The sequence below is a fragment of the Alligator mississippiensis genome, chromosome 4 (genome assembly GCF_030867095.1).
Source record: "Alligator mississippiensis isolate rAllMis1 chromosome 4, rAllMis1, whole genome shotgun sequence".
Taxonomy (NCBI): Eukaryota; Metazoa; Chordata; order Crocodylia; family Alligatoridae; genus Alligator; species Alligator mississippiensis.
This window is the reverse complement of record NC_081827.1, coordinates 129795693-129814034: the sequence shown is the minus strand read 5'-3', so window position 1 is coordinate 129814034 and position 18342 is coordinate 129795693. Positions and strand designations below refer to the sequence as shown.

General features: G+C 43.2%; 1 protein-coding gene and 1 long non-coding RNA gene across 11 annotated transcripts in view; one reads left to right on the top strand and one right to left on the bottom strand.

Annotated features, from left to right (window-relative positions):
* The window catches only part of PPFIBP1 (PPFIA binding protein 1), a 185667-nt gene that overhangs the window by 114009 nt on the left and 53316 nt on the right, over positions 1-18342 (bottom strand). The window lies entirely within an intron of this gene.
* On the top strand, positions 3466-16671 carry LOC109285898 (uncharacterized). Its single transcript, XR_002093794.2, has 3 exons — positions 3466-3536; positions 3634-3738; positions 16469-16671. It is a non-coding gene; the product is annotated as an uncharacterized LOC109285898 (long non-coding RNA).

Genomic DNA, 18342 nt, shown 5'->3' with positions numbered 1-18342 from the left:
TCAAAGTTGTCAAAAGATATTTTCTCATTAGTCATTTGGTCATTATAGTTTAATGTACATCCCTTATTCAGATTCATAAAACAAAATCTAGCCTTGAGCATCCTGACAGTGTGGGAGTATTGCATATTTAAGTGATTCAGCAGCGAACATTGGTTCATTCCAATTGTGCACAGGTCAAATTTAGACAAGGGTTGTTGTGCACTGTATGAGCCACGCCTTTGAAGCTAATATTCTGGATGTCAAAAATGCCCCTATCTTTGAAAGTGAATTTACCTTTATAAAATTTTACTTTGCAAGTCCTAAGAAGGTGGGGCTGGTAAAGGCTTTATGGCACCTCTGATTTACTTCTGAGGAATCCACCATAACTGGTTTGGTAGTTAGGTCAGAAACTGATGACAATGAAAACAAGAACAAGAACTAGTACCTGTCTATCATTCATTTGGTGTGTACTGCAGAAACTGAGCCTGGAGCTAACACAGCCAAGGAGAAGTGATCCTAAAAAAGATCGAAGTAAGCAAATGTGCATTTTGCATTGTCTTTCTTAATATTTCAAGATGTGGCTCTGCATGTAGCCTTATAAAAGCGAGGAACTTCTATGCTGGAACCCTCATTAATGAAAGACAACCTTGGCCTCTTTATCTAAAACTTACTCTTATAGGTGTCAGATTTTTAGAGTACATGTATCATCAAAATCTAAACTGCCACAAACTCAAATATAATGTTTATGTCTGAAGCTGTCTTATTTGGTAGACGAAGCAATCACTATTCACACGGTTGCAATGATTTCACTCCGTACACTTTGGCATACTAATAAAAAGGAAAGTGGCCCATTAGGGTAAAGTACAAAATGTCTACTGGGTAGACCAAGAAAGGCTTTGTAAACTGCTCACTAATCTCAATATGCAGTGTCAATGGTTGGAGGATTATCTTTTTTCCATATTCTTTTGGAAAAAAGATGGTTGAGTTTAACATTTTTAAGAAAATAAAATCTATTTACACACTCCTTCAACCTAAAGATAGTATTTTAAAGACCTTCCAACGGACGGACGGACGGACGGACGGCGCACTCACTCACGTTGCTATACCTCATACAATTATACTTGCATTTACAAATCCCTATTTGTCAAGGAAAAAAAAGCAGTATCGGGACATTTAGGCAGTTATTGAATTAGGTGCCTCTTCCTGCAACATAACCGACTACAAAAAGTTTGAATCCAAATCCAAACTTCCTCAGGATTCCAGTTGTTTATGAAGGAGAGGTTGCAATGGGACCACACCCTTCACTGGCCTGCAGGTGTAACACAATCCTTTCTATATTTCAGAATACTGTATTATTTAAAAGTGACTGCTACAAATTATAACTAGTTTAATTATTAGCTTGGAACAATTTATCTAGTAAATAGTGGCTTTTTGTTGTTTGCAAAACTGTCACATATTAATTTGTTTGGTACTTGAAAAGGTCTGCAAAACAACCTAGAGAAACAGCTTTCAGATTTTGAATTATTTGCAAATTGCTGCTTGCAAGTACTATTCACATAATCCAGATTCACAGTTCCCTATTAGGAGACAGTACAACCGGGCATCCAAGACACATGGTACTGTTTCTGTTCATTCAGTGGATGACCTATCCTTTTTATAAACTTCCATCCAAAAATTTTATTCATATTAATGTTTGCCAAAAGTGAAGATACATTCATCCCCCACACAACGTCAGTGTCTGAAAATGCCTTCTCTTTCCCACTTCATGCCCAGTTCTACTGTCAGTGCAGCTTTGCAAACTTATTTCCTTTTTATATCCTTTGTTCACTATGGAAAATCTAGTTTACCATATGTCTGATGCAAGAAAGCAGATAAAAGTTTTATGGGTAATCAACCCTCCCAAGCTCATGATCCACTTTGACCAAAAATATATGCATGTTTAACAGATTCACTAGACATGTAATATTTTTAAATTGGAGAACTAGATAATCATATTATAATCAATCATTAACCTTCCATTTCCTCTCCTTGGCTTTTTATTATTGCTTACTTATTATTTGACTTCTGAAACTCAGCACAATAATATTTGAGAAAAAAAACTGGGATTATAATTCTAAAAAGATTTTAAGAAGTGACAAATGATTTGGGATGCCTAAACTGAGACTAGTAGAGGTGCATAAATATATTGGTCCATACCAGATCGGTACCGATAAAAGGAAAATTAACATCGTCGGTAATCGACTTTTTTGGCCAGCGTAGCCAATAGTATCACTAGTAAATTTTGCGTGCATCTGTGTAGTCGTAACATGCATGTGGCCAGGAATGCAGCCTGGCAGCTTGGAGAACAGTGTCCAGCCAGTAAGTCTGGGGGCAGGGTGGCGAAGGAAAGGGTGTGGGGGCAGCAGATCAAGGCCCCCACAGCGGTGGAGGGAGTGGGGCAGGGGCTGAGGCAGACGCTGCCCAGCCAGGACAGTGAATGCGACCCTGTGGGGAATGGGATGGAGCTACGGACTGCTTGTCTGGGGGTTGCGGGAGGCTGCTCCCCACCGCTGCACGCACCCCAGGGGAGGCATGGGGGACTTGTGCCCCCCAGATCTGTGCGCAGGGCAAGGGCAGGCTGCTTGCTACGGGCTCGGAGGCTGTGCTGGCCTCTTCCCGGTAGGGGAGCTGGGCCAGGGCTCCGCTGAGGGTGGGCAAGTGTGGGCAGGGCGGCAGTGGCACTGGGATGGTGGTTTTGGGGGCGGGGGGGGCGGGGGGGGGCTACAGCCACTCCAAAATTCCCCATAGTCATCCCTCCCAGCATTGCTGCACCACCCCATATCCCTCCCACTGGGAAGAGGCCAGCGCAGCCCTCAGCCCCAAGCCCACAGAGGGCAGCCTGTCCTCACCCTGCACACAAATCCAGGGAGCACATGCCCCCCATGCCTCCCCTAAGGGTATGCGCAGTGGCAGGGAGCTGCCCTCACCTCTCCACCCCCTCCCTGATGAGCAGCCCACGGGCCCATTCCACTCCTGGCAGAGTTGCATTCATTGCCCTGGCAGAGCATCACCTGCTCCACTCCCTTCCTCACCGTGGGGGCCTTAATCTGCCCCCCCCCCGGCCACTTCCCTTACACAGACTTACTGGGAGGGAGCTGCTCTCCAAGCTGCCGGGCTGCATGTCAGCTATCAGATCAGTATCCGCTGACATGGCTGGTTAATAATCGGACACTGGTATCGGCCAAAAAAAATCTTCATTGGTACACCCCTAGAGACTAGTGTTTGCCTAAAGCCTTTTAACTGAAAAGGTGTTTTGAATGAAAACACCTTTCATTTATGCCAGACATCTCTGGCATAAATGAAGTCAATGGAAATACCCTAGAGATAAATCTGGCTCCCATTCAGGCACTTAAGGCAAGTTGTTAAATATTAATTCTGGCTTCGTGCATAAAGCATTTATTAAAAGGTTATGTTTTTTTCTTTAAGAGAAAGAGGAAGATAGAGAGACTTTCCTTACTAAAATTCCTTTCATTGGGGCTGACTCTAAGGCTGGCTCAGCAGTCACCTTAAAAATAGAAGTATTGTTTTCAGAATTATTTATATTTTGTTCAGAAGCGCTTTGGATTCTGTTTCCAGAGCTAAAGTTATGACACGACCCTCCTAACTCTATTGCAGGAAGAAAGCATGCTACAAATCAGTGGTCACCAACCGGTCAATCAAGATCAATCAGTGGATAACGGAGCCTCTCGAAGTCAGTCCTGAGCTGTAGGGGCTGAATGGGTAAGTGTGCATGCCCCCCCCCCCCAAGCAGGTCGTTTGGTGGGGGAGGGAAGGGTTGGAGGCCTGGGGGGCATGTGCAACGGGGCTTGGGGCACGGGGCACAAAGCCCAGTCTGAGGTGCAGAGATCAGGGGGCATGTGCTCCCCTCAAATGCAGAGCAGCACCAGTGGCTGCAGCAGCTCTGAGGTAGGTAGTAGGTCTAGGGTAGAAGCAGGCCCTACATAGCCAGAGCAGAGCAGGAAACAGAGCCATGAGCAGCTCGTCCGGGGGGCACAGGGAGGGGGGGGGGGTTACACAGCCTGGGAGGACACAGGGGGTGCGCACCCCCAGATCTGCACGCAGGGTGGGTGGGCTGGGGCAGCACCGGGTTCTTCCTAGCCTGGCTCAGGCTGCACAGCTGTGGTGGTGGCACTGGGTGCAGGGTCACAGGGTGGGGCGATAGCCCCTTCCAAGCACCACCCCCAGCACCACCACTGAGCACAGCATGGGCCAGGCCTGGCGGGAACAGCCCAGCACAGCCTTCCCCTCCCCCAAGGACATGGGGCCCGGGGACTTGTGGGCACATGGGCACAGGGGTGGGCGGGCTGCAGCTGCAGGCTGGAAGGCTGCACCGGGCTGTTGCCACCGGGCCTGGTCCATACTACGCTCAGCGGTGGCACTGGGAGCAGGGGCTGGGGGGAGCTACACCCCCGCACCCTGTGGTTTCACTCCCAACGTTGCAGCCTACCCTGCACCGCAGGCAGATCCAGGCATGTGCCCCCCCCCACCCACCCTGTGCCCTCCTGGGCTGCGTGTCCCCCCATCCCCATGCCCCCCAGACAAGTTGCCCATGGCTGTCTCCTGCCCTACCCTGGCTCTGCAGGACTTGCCCCTCCCTCACCACCTTGGGGGGGTGAGAGGGAGAGAGGAAGATTGAGGCCCCAGTGGTGAGAGAGGGAGTGGGGCTAGGGCTGGGGCCTCAATCTGCCCCACCCCCACCACAGTTCTTTCCTCTCCCTCCTCTCCTCCCAGAACAGAATTACCAGAAACAGAATTACCTGCTGAGGGAGGGGAGGGGGGGGTAGAGCTTCGGTTCCTTTTAAAATGCCAGAAGTGATCTCCGACCTAGAAACACTGGAGACCAATGCTATAAATTTTAAGTCCCCAGAAGACAGGGAAGCCACCAGTCATGGTGAGGACTCAACTCAATGAAATTCTAGCCATATTCAAGGGAAAAGTGACTCAATACAAGCAGGGGTTTGGGTTGTAGCCGTGTTGGTCTAAGGACATAGGCAGACAAGGTTCCTTGGGTGAATTTGATATCTTTTATTAGACCAACCCAAATGGTTGGAGAATAGTTATTAAGAATCAAGGAATATTTCCACGACCAAACTGAACCCACTCCCAACAACAACTCATCCTCTGACAACATTCAGGAAAGGATCAATGCCAAAAAGCCCCCCAAAAAAGTCAGATTGGACACCTCGCAGTGGACAAGACCCTAACCTTGACCGCTACATTGACTGCTTCAGGGAAAGAATGAACAATGAAATAATCAGCAACACACGCCACCACAACAACCTCTCTCTACCAGAGAAAAAGGCCATAGAATCTCTAAGATCTAACCACCAAATAGTAATAAAACCAGCAGATAAAGAAGGAGCCATAGTCATCCTAAACCGTGATGATTACATAAAGGAAGCCAAGAGACAGCTCTCTGACACCACCTACTACAAAGAAGTACAAGAAGATCCTACTCCCCTTTTCACCAAAAAACTCAACAATACCATCAAATCATTTCCATCAAGACTACAAGAAAAACTACAGACCTTGATCCCCCCGCTACCTAACCAGGGGACTTTTTACATGCTCCCTAAAATCCACAAACAAGGGAACCCTGGCAGACCTAACATATCCAACCATGGGACCCTAACTGAGGAAATATCAGGTTTCATTGAATCAATCCTAAAACCGCTTGTCACCCACAGAGCAAGTTTTGTACAAGACACTACAGACTTTCTACGGAAACTTAAAAACATAGACCACCTTCCCAGCAACACACTCCTAGCCACCATGGACGTTACCAGCCTATATACCAACATCCCACACCAGGATGGCATCCAAGCCTGCCTACAGGAACAAGATTACAACCCAGAATACAGACCCAAAAATATTACTGAGCTTATACACTTCATCCTCACACACAACAATTTCACTTTTAATAATCAACACTTACTCCAAATGATGGGAACAGCTATGGGCACTAAAATGGCCCCACAGTATGCCAACCTTTTTATGAGCCACCTGGAAGAAGACTTCCTTAAGAACTGCACCATCAAACCCTTGCTATACTTAAGATATATCGATGACATCTTCATCATTTGGACTGAAAACCTGCAATCTCCGATTGAGTTCCATCAGAAATTCAACAATGACCATCCCTCCATCCGACTTTCTTTAGAATACTCCAGCACCAACATCTCCTTTTTAGGCACAACGATCAGTATCCAGAAGGGTAAAATACAGACCACAGCATACAAGAAACCCACAGACCAACATACGTACCTGCACAGAACCAGCAATCACCCTAAACACACCAAAAAAGCTGTGATATACAGCCAAGCCCTCAGATACCACCGCATTTGTACTGAAGAGAACACCCGGGATCGCCACCTCACCAATCTTAAAAAGGCTTTCACCCAGCAAGGCCACTCCTCCAGAGAGGTAGATCGCATGTTTGAAAGAGCCACCTGGATACCACGTGAAGAACTGCTGCAGTACAGAAGAAAAACACCCACAAATCGCACACCGCTGGTTATGACGTATCACCCATCCCTTGAACCTGTACGGAAAATCTTCAAAAAATTGCAACCCATATTAGAAAGAGACCCTATTCTTAAAAAGATCTTCCCAGAGCCACCCATCCTAGCCTTCAAACAAGCACCGAACCTCGCCAACCTCGTCACCAGAAGCAAACTTCCTCAAGGCCAGAACACACCAAAAGGATCCAGACTGTGCCATGACAAGAAATGCAAAACCTGCCAACACATCTCCACCACCCCCACTATTACTACACCCCACAACAGAGCCAGCAGCATCCCTGGATCTTACAGCTGCACCTCCAGAAATGTAATATACCTCATCCAATGTACCAAATGCCCTGATGGAAGATATGTAGGAGAGACCAAACAAGAACTGCGCACCAGAATGAATGCACACCGGAAATCTATCAAAGACAGAAACACTCAATTACCAGTGGGGGCACATTTCTCACAGGAGGGCCACTCTCTCTCCAATCTCTCAGTCCTGATCCTCAAGGGAAACTTACACAACACTTCCCAGAGATAAGCCTATGAGCTCCATTTCATCAACCTGCTGGATACTAGAGATCATGGACTAAACATAGACATTGGATTTTTGATACATTATAATCTGCCTGACAACTGACTCCCCAGCCCAGCCCCTGGCTTGCTTACTTTTCATTCCATCCAGGAAGAGCACACACACCAACTGCTGAAGCTTCCTTAGCCTGATGAAGGGTTTTTGAACCCGAAAGCTTGCTTAATAACCATTCTCCAACCATTTGGGTTGGTCTAATAAAAGATATCAAATTCACCCAAGGAACCTTGTCTGTCAATACAAGCAAAAGTTTGAACCTCCATCAAATGCACGTACGTTTTCTCTAAATATATTCTGGATGAGGTCAGAATTTCTGTCCATTACAAACGGACCTGATAAAGAAGGTCTTGCATTCAAAAGCTTGTCTAACTCTATCCCAACTATGCAGTCAGTCTAATAAAAATTTCACCCTAAAAATCCTTGCCTTTTATCCATTACAAATGAACTGATGCTTTACATTCTGAAATGACAGAGCTCTTCCAAATTATGCCTTTAAATTAACTTACAAGCTAATGATAATTATCAATGGTGTTAAGCAGGCTACTGTAGAGTAAGCCTTATTCTACATAAAAGTAACATTACGCATGAATATAGTTGACAGCATCTGGCTCAAAGTGTATGTAGGTCTGATTTATGCTTAAAATTTTGCTTGTTTGCTTGTAGATTTAACTACATTTGGTCAAGGGTTTTCTCTGTATTGAAACCGTTAAAACTCAGGAAGTGGGTTCAGACTTAACTGGAAAAACAAACATCTCAAAGATATTGGAAATAAGGAGATCACCTATGCAAACTGAAAAAAAAAGACTGCTAAACAAGAAAAGCTATATTGTAGGGAGCAAGGAGCCACAGTCTAAAGTGAGAATTGTCAAAGGCTGAGATGAGCTAGACTTCACGGAGGAAGTTAAAGCAAATGGCAAAAGGCTCTTCAGCCATATACAGAGAGAATCAGAAGTGGAGCCACTATAGGGTGAGGATGGGGATTAACAATAATTTAGGTGTAACCCAAGACCTAAGTGAATTATTTTCCTCAAAGTTTCGTTAAGAATTATGATGTTGGCTATGGGGACAATGATGGCTAATACAAGGGAAGGTATGGGAAAGGAAGTTACCACAACCAAGGTAGGAGAAATAAATAAAAATAAATAAATAAATAAATCAATAAATAACTCAGTTCTGGGTCAGAACAGATAAATCTCTAGCCCAGAAAGCAGAAAGAACTGATGTATGAAATTGCAAACCCACTAGCAAGTATTTCTAAAAAATATATTAAATCTGGCATGGTGTTATACAATTAGAGAACAGCAAAAGCAGTATCTATACTGAAGAAGGGAAAAATAATTTAAGCAGCAACAGACCACTTAGACTAACCTCAACAACAAATAAGGCTTTGGAACAAATTTGAAAGAAAGAATAATTCAGGACCTGGAAATAATGTAAAATGAGATGAAATGCCACCTAGATTTCCCCAAAGTAGTTCTTACCAAACTAACTCATCTTTCTTGGGGGAGGTAATGGATTTTGTAGACAACAAGCAAAACATCAGAGTTACTCTGGATATTGATACATTTATTGAATGAATATTATGATGTGCTGCCTACCATAGCACAGGGCTGGACTAAATGACCCATGAGGCCCTTTACATTCACTTTTAAAACAAGCATTAACATATGAAATCCTCAGGGACAAAATTTTATTAGTGTTGCAGACATAATCACAAGTCACAAGTTTTACATCTATGAAATCTCTTTTTTATCTGCTCTTGAAATGCCCACAAAAAACTCACACCAGATCCTGCAATTAGATCTGTGAGCACCAGAGTTTTGATCCAACACAGCTAATGGGATACCACAGAGATGATGTGGATGGTCCTGCATGGAACACAGTGCAAAGTCAATGTTTTTAGGAGTCAGCTGGACCCATTCCAAATATTCTATACAGTATTTTAATTGCATGTTCAGTTATGAATATATTTTGAGTATTTTACATTCAAAGCTTTATATTAAAAATTAACTATTAAGCAACTTAAGAATTGTAATACAAAGTGTGGTCTTTTTCTCTATTTTCTCAATGTAGGAATTATTACAATATAACCAGAAAGGAAATACTAATCAAAATGTTAAATTCACCAAGTACCGCAAGTAATTTTAAGTTACATGTTTACTTGCATATACAACTGGAATTTATTAGCTGTTCCCATGTAATATTATGGATTTATTATTGGATCTGCATTTCTTAAAGACAAGTAAAAAGAAACCTCTCCAAAAGCCCAATTCTACTAGTCAGGGGAAAAAAGGAAGTCTATAAAAGGCCAAACTCACTTAAAAATACAAAACAAAACAACACACTAACAACACACCTCCTTAAAAAGCCTAACCACAAAGAAACCCAAAATCAAAAGAGTTCAATGCCCAATATCAATACTACTGACGTTTGTGAAAAATGCTGAGAGTTTCCGAGCCTTGCATGGTTTCCTGTAATGCCTTTTAAAGAACTTGCAGATAAATCTAATAAAAAAAAAGTAGCAGCAACCACTCTAGCAGGTTTTCTACATACCAGTTTACATGCTGAAGATCATAATCATAATATCCAGGTTTGGAAAAAAAAAAAAAAAAAAATGCATTTTGCAAAATGCTACTATTCCCCCTAGAAAAAAGATAAAAAGGGAACACATCTCATAATAGTTACTGCCAAGATTTTGAACTTTGAATGATTTATTTCTAAATCAAGAGGTTTTTTTAAGAAATAATTTTGACAGTTCCAATTAGCAAACTTCTGTTTCTCTCAGAAATTTAATAAATGAGAAGTGCATTCAGTCATCATGCAGTCTCTTAATAAAATTGAAGGCAAAATTTGCCTTTTTAACAAGATAATCTTAGAGTAGCTTTCAGAGGAAATATGATTTAGCACTCTTGACGTGTCTTTGTGCAGCCAGTTTGGTAGGATTTTTAAAAAAAAAATTTCTTTTTAAATTTGCTTTAGGAAAAATATGATGCTATAAGAAATGAAGGCTACATTGCTGTGCAAAATATTGTACATAATGTCAACTAATTACAAGCTTTGAGAAAAAGCAGAATGATTTTTTGAAACCTTTGCATTTAAAACTATTGCAGTTGAAAGAAAAGCTAGAAAAAACAGTGGCAAGACTGAACTACTTAAACATCATCCATATTTTTTAAACCTAGGGATCAGTTATAAGAGGAAGCATACCATGATATAGTGTAGCATTTTCTGACATATTTGTGCTAATTTTAAGGCTCGTGAAAACCTGCTTTGACAGGATTCAATATTCCATGGAATATGGATGCTTGAGAGTACTTGAGGTTTGAATGATGTGCAAGCTTACTTGGTTGGTGACCATATACCTGCGTGTCTGAGGCATATGAGCAGTGACTGTAGCAGTGAGAAAGGGGTGACCTATTGGACTGGATTATAATTGGATACTTACCTGTAAAAGCGTTACTGGATCGGGACCTTGATCATTCATTGGATTAGTAATTATCACCCTTCCCTCACTCTCGGTCTGAGTACCCTTTGAGGAAAAAGACTGAGGGCCCGACTGTCACTCCAGCTCAGTGGGCCTGTGAAGGCCCTGATGCTGCACTTCGCTGTCTGTTTATGGTGTATTGTAGTTAACCAGTGTATATAGTTAATGCTTGGTGTTACGTATGTTTCCTAACGTTAATCTTGTTTTTCCTGTGATTGTGAGTTTATAATATTCTTTTGAACTTCATTGGAGTCTCTGTGTATTTATACAGTATAAGAGCGGGGTGTAGCTCTATGTATATCCATGACCCCAAAATCCACCCCTAACAGAGATAACACACCAAAGGCCCTGGCTGTCTGAGGAGACTTAACAACCCTCTGCCCCTTAGATATTTCATAGCTGGTCAGTGTCCAGGACACCCAGCAATGTCCGCCTTTCAGTCCTAGTATCTATGATTCTATGATTATTTTATCACCTTGTGCAGCTACAACTTTTCACTGTGTGATCACTTGCCTCAACAACACCTCATACCACCTCATGCATAGGTGGTCTTCATAGACTTAGATTCCTTTAAATCTGATCCGAATGCAGCGAGATGCACAACAAGTGGAGCCCTCGATACAAATGCAGAACAGTGGCCCCAAGTTGTTAGCTTCTTGCAGCAGGGGCCAGCTTTCCATAACCTGTAAAAAACTTTTCACTAGAGGCGCACCGATACGTTGGTCTGATATCAGATTGGCACTGATATAAAGAAAATTGATTGCATCAGAAATTGGCCTGGTATGACTGATAATGTGGCCAATAAATGCTCGTGCACGTGCACAGCTGCAACATGCATGAAGGCAGTGAAAAGCACAGCCTGGCAGCTTGGAAAGCTGCATGCAGCTGCTAAGTCTGTTGTGGTAGAAGGGGAGCGGGGAGGGAAGGGGCATGGGGAGCAGATCAATGCCCTCTGCAGCGAGGGAGGGAGTGGGGCTGGGGCTAGCATTGCACAGCCAGGGCAGGACAAGGCACAGAACAGAGCTGCAGCTTGTCCAAGGGGTGCTGTTGCACACACCCTGGGAGGGAATGGGGGTTGCCCCCAGATCTGCATGGGGGGCGGGGGGCAGGAAGGGGCTGCAGCTGAGGCCGGGGCTGTGCTGGGCTCTTCCTGGTGTGTGGGGGGATGCACTCAGGGCTGCAAGGCCATATTTGGGGCTGTGTTCCCAGCACGTGAGGGCTGTGGCAGCACTGGGAGGAGGGCTACAGCAAAATCTGGGGTGGCTGCAGCCCCCCACTGCAGCCCCCTCCCAGCACTACTGCTACCCAAACATGAGCTCAGCCCTGGCCCAACCCCTTCCCCCACGTGTAAGGAAGAGCCCAGCGTGGCCCCGGCTCCGTCCGCAGCTGCAGTCCCCCCTCCCACCCATGCAGATCCAAGGGCACATGCCCCCCGCCCCCCTGTGCCCTCTTGGAATGCACTCAGTGGCAGGAACCCCCATGCCCCCTGGGCAAATTGTACCTCCATCCTGCGCCCTCCCCGCCCTGGCTGGGCAGTGCCTGCCCCAACCAGTGCCACACTCCTCCCTAACTGCAGGGGCCTTGATCTGGCCCCCCACACCTGTTCCCTCCCCCCTCCCCATCCACCATAACAGACTTACGAGCTGGAGGCAGCTGCATCAGTAATCAGATCAGATCAGCCAATATGCTTCCTTCAAAATCGGCTATTAGCCCCCAAAATCTCTAATCAGTGCACCCCTACTTTTTACTATGCAAGTGAACAGAAGCAAGATTGTGACAGATCTTAAAAGGGAAATCTGATCTTTCTTTAAAATAAGCTTTTCTTTAGGAAAGAATATCTGAAATTTAAGAAAGGGCCCAGTCCTAATACAGAATTGAGAGCACATAACCGTCAAACCCTGATTTCATTTGGACAATGATGCCACTCTCCTTACCTCCCAACCCACCTCACAGCCCAGGGAAGTCGTTTAACCTCATCTCACTCAGTTTCCCCATCTGTAAGGCAGGGCAAATAATTATTATTAGAAATGACTACCCAATTTTCTTGTAACAGCTTATTAATCTTTGAAGATGCTCAGAGCCACATAAAAGTGCCAAGTATTACTACTAGATGATGCAATAATATTTTTGTTCCCTCAAATTATTTCAGGAGCTCTACACAGACTACCATATTTCTAATAGAAATGAGATGATTTTCAAAAAGTGGGGCATTTTAAAAACAGACTGCACAATCTTTTTCCAGCTCAGAAAGATTATTCCAAGCACATAAACCTTACTGGCTTATGCATTCAAGAGAAGAACAATATCACTCGACTGGGTTTCTGCTGACAGATTAAGCTTGTCTAAATAATCACAAAAGTCTCCCTCAGTCTTAGAGAGAAAAAAAAAATATCAAAGAAGTGGGGAAAAAAGGAAATCATTAGTGAAAACTTGTGTTGAATTTAAAATTTCTAAATGTAAAGCGACTTACAGGACAGTAGAAGTCAACTAAATAAAAACGACTGGAGAGGAAAAGAAAAAATTTCCTAAAAAAAATAAAAGTAGACAGGTTACCTACTGGATAAACAGGGCAGTGCACTAAATATTTATGCACTCCCAGTCAGCATTTTGGGTGAATAGAGTACAAAGCAAAGCATTTCTATGCCCTGGTCCACAACAGACATTTTTGTGTTAAAAAAAAACAGAATGCACCATTTGTTGAACAAACAGTAGCTTTCCTTCCTTAAAAAACACCAAATTCCAATATAAAAAAAAATAAATACTTTCTATATCCTGTCATCCCCTTTGCCATCAGTAAGAAAAGAATGGAAGAGTGCACATGAATGAAACAGTGCACATGACTGGGCAGGACCACACTACCACTCTTAAATGAGTCTACTATGCTCTAGTTGCACATAATCAAGGCTGTACAGAAGTGAGACTCTTCTTTACAAGATGTGCTGGAATTTTGCCTCTGTGGAATTGGCAGCAAACTCACAATGCTTTTGAATCTTCTTTGAACTTAACCATTCCTCTTCCTCATTCTTTCAAATTCAAAAGCTGAATTAATTCATAATATGACAAATCTATTTAGCAATGCATCTGTTAGGATTTATCCAAGCAAAACTAGGCATGAGAAAAAAATTATATGGTCTTATTGACTGTGAAATTATTGAAATTATGGTCTCACTGAATTGAGAAAAGTGAACCAAATCCAACCATGATCCTCTTTGATTAGTAACCACTATAGCATTTAACACACAATTGTTTTGCCTGAACAGTGTTTTCTGTATCACTAAACCTTTTTTTCTATTTCAGTAGAATTGATGCCCATCCATGGGCACAAAAAGTTCTTCTGCACGCACAAATATGCATACATACATACACGCACACATTTTCTTAAAATATTATATTCCCGCAAACCTTAGTATGTCCGTCTAAACCCTTAAAACTTAATTAACAACTTTAGTTAGGGAGAAGGTGATAGACTCCCTTCCCTCCAGTGGTTTGAATGACTTCTTGAAAACATTGGAGACTAAAAACAGGATGTCAGAAACTCCAGAAAATTGAGTCAAGATTGCCCAAACTACCAGTTCTATGGCTCAATAGAAAAGACAATGAGCCATTTTCTCCTCTTTGCATGAAATACACACAAAAAGGTATACCAGCTAACTTTAGATTTGTAATTTGTTTCATACATCCATGATCCAATATTTAATATGATGCTTATTTACCAAATTAACCTTGGCTCTTTGACATGTTTCATAGTTCATTTATGAAAGTAGAATGCATACAACACTTTTTTTCTACAAGCAGCAGCAGGAATAGATTTCAGCTTACAGGAAAGCTTGAGAAAAAACAGATCTATTGCTAGCAAAACACCTCCACATAGCAAGAATTCTCCAGAAAAACAAGAACACAGTCCTCAAACTGAAAGAGCCAAGAAATAGGGATGGAAGTAAAAACCATGGTACACTCTGTGGGAAACACAAGAAGCAGAAGAAATATGCCCATCCTAAGGGCAGCAGTGCAAGAAACAAGTTCCCTTTGCCATTATGCTGCTGCAAACTTAGAAAGACAAAAGTACCAATGCATGTATGAATTGATGATATACAATCTTCCTATAAACATTAGAAGCGTGACATTAACAGGTCCAAAAACTCTCAATATACACATGCACTGCAGAAGGAGGCTAACCAGCTATTTCACTGTCAAATTTACAATTATGCATCCAGTGAGACTACCAAAACTCTCTTGGCCCTGGCAGAACCACTGAAGAAAGAACAGGCAAGCCTGGAAAGAGGTGGCTTCCTTAAGTTAAATAAGGAAGCAAGCATTAGTTAAAAGCCTCATTGTGGAAGTAAAAGAATGCAGGTAAACTGAGGAAGTGCACTGACTACAACCTCCTGCACAGGACATTGAAAAGAAGTTGCTACTTTTTACAAGTGAATAAGCACATGCTAAATAATTTACCCAAGGAAAAAAGTGTTCACTGATATCACACATCAAAGATGAGTTCTGGCATATTGAGCTAGAGCAGCAGTCCAGTTATCAGACAAGCATAACCCAAGTTTACACACATGCCAGTTGAATGATGACCAGCATCAGCCCAGCCCCAGAGCTGTTCAAATGCATGCTGCACAAGGTACTGGAGGGGCTCCCAGGTATTGAGACTACAGTCGATGACATGCTGATCAGAGAAGGAGACATCAAGGAAAGCAAGTGTTGACAGTACAGACAGCCAAGAAACTGATAAGTCAAAACAGAGAGGAAGGGATCCCTGCAAGGCAATTTTGGACCACTATGCTTCATCCTACAGACCAGTGGCACTCAACCTTTCAGTTCCATGGGCCAGGTGACTGGCATGGGGCTGGTCCATGGGCTGGATCCTGCACTGCCTGAATTGGGCCCCGTGCCATACTGTCCCACACACCTGGCCATGCAATCTGCCTTCAAGGCTCTCCCACAGGTCCAGACATTTGGCAGCTAGGGGAGCAACCACTGTTCCCCCACAGCCAAATTTAGACCAATGGGAAGCCCTGCAGGCCAGATGACAGCTTCATGGGCTGGATCTGACCAATGGACCAGGGTTTGAACACACCTGCTATAGACTATAGTAGGCCCTAAACTGCTTAATAGCAACATAGAATAGCATTTGTTTGACCAAAGATTGGGTAATAAGTAAGCAAAAGAATGTCGGAGTAGGCAAGACGGGTTAACAGAAGTAGACTAAAGGTTGCTTAGAGTAGATTTCGTGGTTTTATGCCAGTTCGATCTAGTTTAAGACAGATGGCTTAAATGGGGAATAAAAATAGGCATATGATTAGAGTAGAACCTATTCGGAACATTAAAAAAGCAGCCTTATTTAGTGCAAAATCTAGGTTCATCTCAGACTTTTTGCTCTTCAGCCTTGGACTATGATTCTTGCTAAAAAATAGCCTATCTGCAGATAAACCAAGCTTAGCATTCTTTTAAAACTTAATCTGAAACCTAGGTGAGAAGTCCTTTTCCCTAACCAGCTGGCCACTTGTTAGAGGCTTAAGACTTTAGGACTTGGGAAAGTAATTTTAAATTCTCTCAAATATTAACAAGATTGGTATTTTTTTTAGATTTATACAAATTTTGATCACTTGCTTGATATACCTTAATTATGCTGTTTGGTCAATTATATTTCATCTGTATTTCATTATTAAGATTTGCTGTTAAACTTTATCTACATTTATGTTTGTGAGTATTTAATTTTGGTGCCACTGGCTCTTTGAACCTTTTGTGGTTCCCCAAATCCTCCTGGGGTGTCAACAATCCTCCCCAAAACTAGAAAGCAGCCTGGCATAGCAATTATTGCGTAAGGAAAAAAATAATACAAAGACACTGCTTCCTATCATGCAGGGCAGTCTGCTGGAGAAATGACGACTGGGGCACAAAAGCAGAAGAGAGAAAACCAAGCCTCACACAGGCAGTCCACAAAAAAAGGAGTTGGAGACTTCATGTGGAGAGGGGAACCAACCATTGAGCAGCCATGCAAAGCAATGGCAAAATACAAAAATAAGAAATCCAGCCTGCAACAAGGTCATGAGGTAGCTAAAGAAATGGACTAAAAACAAACATGGGTGCAAAGTGGCAGCCAAAAGCCTGCACATCCAGCCATACATGGCCATACACAAGACAGAAGGACAGGAAAAGCTTCAACCATTAGCCAGCCTGAAGACAGAAAGTCAAGAGAAATGAGGAGTATGAACAGTACAGAGTACCTACAACACATCACCCAGGGGAACAAAGGAAAAAGCAATAACAGGTCACTAGAAGTGGGAGACTGACTCAAAAATCAGCACCCTTGAAAGACCATGTAGTCCAACAGTTGTGACTGCTTAATTTGCATAAATAAAAAAGATGTTTTTGATCATATACTAGGGCTCTGCTCCACTGGATTTGCATGCTCTCATTTGATATGCAGGGCGAGACAGTTCTGGAACAGCTGCATGACAACTGGGAGCGGGGCCAAGGAAAAAACCTTCAGACCTATGACTGGAGAGCCCAACGGGACTCCAGAATGGCATGCCCCTTTGTTAGCATCCTCACAGAGGCTGGTAGGCCCTCACTGGTGAGAAACAGAAAGCACGAACCCAAAAGTAAATATCACCAGCAGTGACCATGAGCAGCAGGCAGCATACCTCAGCTGCCCACAGCAGTGCTGAGAGAACAGCAAGAGGAACTGGATGGCAAGCAGCAGCAGAGCAGTGACTCCAAAAGGTGGTAGGCAGAATGTTGCAGTGCTCCCCAGAGCAGCAGCATAAGGCAGCACACCTCTGGGCTTGCTGCAGCACACTTCAGCACCAGTCCCAGCAGCGGCAATCTCAAGCACAGGCTGGCGGGTTGGGATGATCTTCCCCAGTGAACTAAGGAGCAGCTCTTCTACTCCTTTTTGCTGGGTGAGGTGGTAACCTCCCAGGTGGAAAAAGTTCTCAAGGAGAGAGGTGCACCAGAAGACCCAAGGGGCTTGTTCTTTGGAGCTGTTTGTTATTTGCAGATTTTCTTCTGTTGTTTGGGATGTTATTTGTCTGGGGAGTTATTTCGTATTTTGGGAGTATTTAATAGTTGGGGCTTTCCATAGTTGTTCTGTTCGATACAGTCTAGTTATTTTCTTTCCTATTAATAAACTTATATATATTGTTGGTATCTGCACTGCTTGCAAGCGGGAAAGATGCTCTTTTAGGACCCTCAGTAAAAGATGAAATTGTCCCAGGTTTCTGGGTGAGGGGTTCAAGCCAAAACTCCCCAAATTTGGACTTAGCCCTTGTTTTGCCACCAGGTCCCAGCAGAAGGGTTACACAGGATATGTACTAGAGGGGCTATATACCAGCCTGCAGCTCCAGCCAGCAAGCCAGCAAATGCTTGCACAAAACATGCAGCAACAATAACATTTGTTGGAAGGATAGACGTGGCAACCTCCTCAAAATTTGCGTGGAAATGCCCATGATGCAGGAAGGAAAGGTTCTCTAGAGAGATTTCTAAAGGGCCAGTTTAGATTTAGAAACAGAGTCTTTCCATGTTATTACATGTCAAGCAAGTACATGAAATGATTCAGATAAAGGTTAATGGTTCTCAAAGCCAGACTGCAAACTCTGAAACTCAGTTATTCAGGGTCTAGCCAAAAAGTGGTCCAGTTCAAATACCTGTAAAATCTACATTTTTGCATGCAATTACAAATAGAAGATAGATATTCTATTGCCTAATTATTTTTTTCCATCTGGGTTTCTACCAGA